The sequence below is a fragment of the Ictidomys tridecemlineatus genome, chromosome 7 (assembly GCF_052094955.1).
Source record: "Ictidomys tridecemlineatus isolate mIctTri1 chromosome 7, mIctTri1.hap1, whole genome shotgun sequence".
NCBI lineage: Eukaryota > Metazoa > Chordata > Mammalia > Rodentia > Sciuridae > Ictidomys > Ictidomys tridecemlineatus.
In genome coordinates this window covers 138,400,350-138,407,096 of record NC_135483.1, presented here as the reverse complement: position 1 = coordinate 138,407,096, position 6,747 = coordinate 138,400,350, and the positions used below count along the sequence as shown (strand labels likewise).

Sequence of the window (6,747 nt, the reverse complement as noted above, 5' to 3'; positions counted from 1 at the left end):
CCAACCATTGTCCTCTTTGAAGTCTGAAGTTTTGAGTGGATTCTGGCTGTTTTGCTAGGGCACTGACGCTAATTAGTTCTGATCTCTACTCTTTAAGATTCTCTTGGTAATTTGCCTGTTACACACAGTTGTCGGGTGCGTGCTACCGTTCCTCATAAGTATATGAAGCTTTGCGGTGTTATTTTCTTTATTGAGGTTTAATTTTTTTGAAAGTGAGGTTCACACTCAGTGTCTTGAGCACATGTGCTCTGCCCAGACCCTAATTTTCTTTCTGCTGGTGCTGGGAATTGAACCCAGGGCTTTGCACATGCTAGGCAAGTGCTCTACCACTGAGCTACACCCCCAGCCATACATGACAAATAAAAATTGTGTATATTTAAGGTCTGTAATGTGACGTTTTGGTACACATACACATTCTGAAAGATTTCTACAAGCCAACTAATTTTTTTCCCAGTTCTAGGGATGGAACCCAGGGCCTAGACCATACTAGGCAAGTGCTTTACCACTGAGCAACACCCCCAGTTCCTTACTCATCTCATAACTGAAAGTTTGTATCCTTTAACTAACATCTTCTCATTTTCCCCATCATAGTTTTGATACAGAAAAGAAATAATAATAATGCCAAGGTGACGCACAGTGCCTTGTTGAAGGATTAACATAGAGCGTGTGTTTTCTCCATCCTTCGCACTTTACAGAATAATGCTGGCTTAAATAAATCCCACTTGTGATATGTGTTCTATCCTTGGACAGGAAGAGAGAGAAGGATGTGTGATCACACCTTAAAAGTCTAATTAGAGCTAATGGGTTATGGGAGTCTGGCATATTTCTCTGGATATTCTTTTAATGATGGAAACAGTTACCCATTCTAAGTTCACTCTTAGGATAGCATAGTGAATTTATGCTTCCTAATTATCTTCTACAAATGCCAGGCAAGCAGGAAGTCAGGGCACACACAGGTAGGAAATGTAAGTGTGAGTAGTTAGTATGTAGGTGTGGTGTAAGTCTAGAAGCAGGATGATAACTGTGGGGGGTTCCTGGCAGGTCCCCACAAGCAAAAATGGAAGCAGGATCCAGAATCCTCAGGTATCCTAGGCAGGAACTAAGTGAAGAGTCAGGATTGGAGGTGTTTAGGAAAGAACAAGTGATTTTGAGCCTCACTGAACTGGTTATTAGGGCATTTCTCTTTCCTAGCTGTGTGGGATTGGGAGGTTTCTAAACTTTTCGGATCTCTCAGTTTCCATAACTGTAAAGCAGAATAATAATCCTACTTCACAGGATGTTGTAAGGAGTGAAAATAATGTATGTAAATACCTTGCACCGTAGTAGGCCTATAATATGGTCTTTATTTTTATCTGAGAAGGCTCAGTGCCAGTAAAGGACCACAGCTCCAAACAGCTAAGTCAAGGCAGATGGTTTCTTAAGGACTAAAACATATAGGTCAGGGACAGGTCATACGGGGAAATATTGTGATAGGAAATACTGTGACCTTGTGATCTGGAATTCCAAGGCTCATCCTGAGCAAACTATCAGCTGGGGCCCTAGGCCAGAAGCCCTGGGGTTGCAGATAAGGAATAGCTCAGGCCAGACCTAAGCCTGGGGCCAGTCCTTCTCTTGGGGTCAGAGAAGACAGAAAATGTAAGTGCTTTTGTTAGTGAGACCACCTGTAGTAGGTGGAATGTAGGTGCTTTCTTCTCTTAAGAAACCAGGCCTTTTGGATGGGGCTGGGAGGATACTGAATTCTCAAATGTGTGTATTGTGTAATTTTGCTCTTGTTGAGGGGGCATTAAAAATAATGATTGTTATTTGTAGACTCCTTTCACCAATATGCATTATTGCATGTAGTTCTTGTAATAAGTGTAAATAATATCACTCCTGCTTAACATGTGAGGAAAATAAGATATAAAGTGATCAAATGACTTGTCCATGTCACAACTGGGACTAGATATAGGTAATATTCCATCTAGACTGGATCTTTCCCCACTGAATACATACATTGCATTTTTGGTACTGATAATAGGACATGTTTTTACTATGTGGGAAGTGTGTGTGTGTGTGTGTTAAAGCTGGTGATTGAACCCATGGCTTCACACATGCTAAGCAAGCGTTCTACTACTGGTTACATCTCCAGCCCTTTTAAATTTAGTTTAATTAAAAAAAAATTTTAAGAAGAAGAAAGTTTATTTTAGGCTCTCAGTTTCAGAGGTTCAGTCCATGGTGGGCCCACTCCATAGTTTTGGGCCCAAGATGATGCAGAACACCATGGCAGAAGATTGGCAGTGAAAGAATTAATTTTATTTTGAAACAAGGTCTCACTAAGTTGCTGAGACTGGCCTTCAATTTGTGATCCTTCTACCTTGGCCTCCTGAGTTGCCGGGATCACAGACGTGTGTGCACCACTGTACCCGGCTCTCTATGTGTGTGTGTTTTTAAAAATTATTTAGTAAGATAAGATATGGGTAACTTCTAGTTGTACTTCCATGTAATTTACACACAGAGCAACCATGTGTGTGGGAAACTTATAGTAGAATTTATATTCTCAGTCCAGGAAAACTTTATCTGACTGCATATTTCTTGAGGCAGTCAACCTCAGTGGAGACCAAAATGATCCTAAATTTGTCATTAGCCAGCCCTGTGGCTTTTGGCAAGTCTCCCAGACTCAAAAGTCCTGAAGTCTACATCTTTCTAGGCACAGAGTCCTAGGTGACCTTTCAAAGCTTCTGTCAGCTCTAAGTAATAATAATACAAGCACTGTGATTATAGACAGTGCCATTTGTAGATATAATCACCTCTTTGACGGAAGAGGATCCTGAGGCTCAACAAGAGTAGGATACTTGTCAGGGCCATACCAGCCATAGATGGAAGAGCAGTTTTCAAATGCAGGATTGGGCTTGTTCCACTGTGCCACAGTGCCAGAGCACTGATCAGTTTGTCTTTCTCTCCTTAATGGTCAAGAGTCAGAGAACTGTTAGGATAACTGCCTTACCAACCTCAGTCATATGCAAAATACTCCACTATCAGGTAGAAGAGAATTGTTTCCATTTTGACTTATGTGATATATATATCTCACACTTTAAAAATCTCTAAAGGTATAGCTCAGTGGTAGGGCCCTTGTCTAGCATGCATGAAACCCTAGGTTAGATCTTCAGCTCCATACAAAAACAAACAAAAACAAAAACAAGCAAAAAAAAAATCAGTTATGGGGCTATATTTTACCATGTACATAATAAGTAGTGTAATTAGGATGGAGGGTATAGTTCAGTGGTAGATCACTTACTTAACATGTGGAAGGTCCTGGGTTCAATCTCCAGTGCTAAAAAAAAAGTGATATAATATGGTTTGTAAATAAACTAATTTAAAACAATCACATATGAAGGTTTGTAAAATATGTACTATGTATTGAAAAGGGAAGAGTTTGGAGACTTCTAGATTCTGATCTAATTTTAATTTTTTGTAAAAACATGATTATGAATGTAAATTGATCATTAAAAATATTATTAATGCAAATTCAGTTGTAAATGACTTTATTGAGATATTTATTTATTTTTCCACAGATTTATCAAGGTAAAATTGAAGTACAATAAAATGCGCATATTTGAAGTATGCAATTTGATCAATTTTGATACGTATGTAACCAATACAATCAATATAAAAAGTATTTCCATTGCTTTTTAAAAATTTTAAATCATGCAGACTGTGTTTCCTGCATGATTTATAAATCAACCACTTTAAGATATATAGAACCCCACCCCAATATGTAAACTATTTCAAAATTAAATGGCACAAGCATGAGAAGATTACCATTAAACAGGGAGGAGAGGTGGGAGGGAAAGGGAGAGAGAAGGGGAATTGCATGGAAATGGAAGGAGACCCTCATTGTTATACAAAATAACATATAAGAGGATGTGAGGGGAAAGAGAAAAAAGAGAGAAGTGAATTACAGTAGATGGAGTAGAGAGAGAAGATGGGAGAGGAGGGGAGGGGAGGGGGGATAGGAAGGGGATAGGAAAGGCGGCAAAATACAACAGACACTAGTATGGCAGTATGTATAAATGTGGATGTGTAACCAATGTGAATCTGCAATCTGTATACGTGGTAAAAATGGGATTTCATAACCCACTTGAATCAAATGTATGAAATATGATACCTCAAGAGCATTGTAATGTTTTGAACAACCAATAAAAAAAGAAAAAAAATTAAATGGCACATTTATTAGAATCTCAGAGGTCAAGGAAGAAAGCGAAAGAAAAGTAGATAAAAAGTGCTTTGAATTAAGTGATAATGAATTCTTAAAACATTGGGATTTCTGTGATGAAACAGTAGTCAAATGAACATTTTTAATTTAAAGTATTTGTATCAGAAAGAAGCTAGAATGATAAATTGTTTTCAAATTATGTAGTAGGAAGGAAAATGCAGAAATATATGAAATACAGAAGAATTTATTCAGATTTTTAAAATTATTATTATTATTATTATTATTATTATTATTATTTTGTTCTGGGGATTGAACCTAGAGACACTTTACCACTGAGATATATTCCCAGTGCTTTTTAATTTTATTTCAAGACAGGGTCTCACAAAGTTGCTGAGGCTGGCCTTTAGACTTGTGATCTTTCTGCCTCAGCCTCCCAAGTTGCTAGGATTACAGACATGTACTACCATGCCTGGTTTATCTGATTATTTTATTGTTTGGATTATTTACACTCAGATTATATGGGACACTGTTCTTCTGCATCAAAGCAGGTACTGTAAAGCTGAGTCAATAAAAGATGTCTGAGCTGACTCAGGAGGCTGAGGACTGAGGTAGAAGCATCTTAAGTTCAAAGCCAGTCTTAGCATTTTAGCAAGACCCTGTATCAAAATAAAAAATAATACAGACTGAGGATGTAGCTCAGTGGTAAAGCACCCCTGGGTTCAATCTCCAGGGCCAAAAAAGGAAGAAGGAGAAGGAGAGGAGGATGAAGGCATCGGTGGAGGTGGTGGTGGAGGAGGAGAAGAGAGGGAGAAAGAAGAAGGAGAAGGAGAAGGAGAAGGAGAAAGAGAAGGAGAAGAAGAAGAAGAAGAAGAAGAAGAAGAAGGAGGAGCAGGAGGAGGAGGAGGAGGAGGAGGAGAAGAAGAAGAAATGGTTGCATGTGCGTTTGACTTTTGTAAACTTTTTTTTCCCCCTGACATTCTTGCAATAATAATATTTAACTGTGTATATTTTATACTTGATCAGTTCAAAAGGCCAGGAAGTATCAGGAACTATGATAAGCATTTTAAATTTATATCTTATTTAATACTTACAATGATAAAGAAATTGAAATTTAATAAAATCTCAAGATTACCCAGCTAGCATTTGGACTTTGATCTAACTCAAATTCATTATGGGTCTCTGAGTATAGTTCAGTGATAGAGTGCTTGCCTAACATGTAGGAGGACTTGGTTTCCATTCCAGTGCCATAAAAAAATAAACCTGATGTGGTAGAGCACACTCTGTAATCCCAGTAGCTCAGTAGGCTGAGGCAGGAGGATCATGAGTTCAAAGTCAGCCTCAGTAATTTAGTGAGCTCCTTAGCGAGACCTCGTCTCAAAAAAAAAAAAAAATAGACTGGGGATGTAGCTCAGTGGTTAAGAGCCCATAGGTTAATACAAAATAAAAGAAATAATACAAAAACACAAAAATAAATAAATAAATAAATAAATGTCACTACTTTTCTGTTTGGTAGTCTGTGTTAAACATGTTAGATGCATTTGATAAAATATTGATATAATATTAATTTCTTCGAAATCTATTTTTCCTTTCTCTTCTTTTGAACCTTTAAAATGTATGCCACATCACACATTTCATCTAAACCTTATCACAAAACTTTCTTTTTCTTTCTTTCTTCCTTTCCTTTCCTATACTGGGGATTTCCAGGAGTGCTTTATCACAGAGCTGCATCCCCAGCCTTTTAAATTTTGAGACAGGATCTCACTAAATTGCTAGGTCCTTGATAAATTGTTATGACTGGCCTGAAACTTGAGGTCCTCCTGCCTCAGCCTCCCCAGTTGCTGAGATTACAGGTATGCATCACCATAGTCAACCTTATCACAAACTCTCAAAGTGTTCATGTAAGAGCTCATTCTACAAAATTATATAGTTATAAATGTTTTGTTCTTTCTCTTTAAAGGAAACTAAAATTCAACCCTAATTAGCATATTTAATGAACAATTGTATCACCCTCCAAGCTTCACCCTCCAAGCTTTAAAATTATTAAAGCATTTAATTGTTATGAGTGGCTGAGTTATCAGAAATAGATAATTTTACTGTTTGATATGGGAAAAGTTGTGGATATAAATTATCTGGTTGTCAAATTAGGTTTGCTACTTAATTCCAGCTCGTCCCATTAGTTCTAGAAATTGAATGTTTTTTTGTCAACCAAAGCCAAATGATTTTTATTTATTTTTTAAAAAATTTTATTTGTTTTAATTAGTTATATATAAAACAGTAGAATGCACTTATATATTTTGACATATCATACATAGATTGGATATAATTTCTCATTTTTCTGATTATACATATTACAGAATCACATTGGTCATACAGTCACATACTTACATAAAGTAACAATGTCTGTTTCATTCTACTATCACCAAATGCTTTTTAATGTTAGGTAAAAAAGTGCAAGTGAATACAAAAATAAGTTGATTAATTATGTGAAACAAGATCCACTAATTTAACATATCTGTCTCTCTGAGATACAGTTCATGCTTAGTCTTCAAGTCATA

The 6,747-nt window shown here is 36.8% G+C and overlaps 1 non-coding gene across 1 annotated transcript; it reads right to left on the bottom strand.

The window, feature by feature from the left end:
- Window positions 1–272: 272 nt before the first annotated feature.
- Window positions 273–347, bottom strand: Trnaa-agc (transfer RNA alanine (anticodon AGC)). The gene has a single exon. It is a non-coding gene; the product is annotated as a tRNA-Ala (tRNA).
- Window positions 348–6,747: the final 6,400 nt, after the last annotated feature.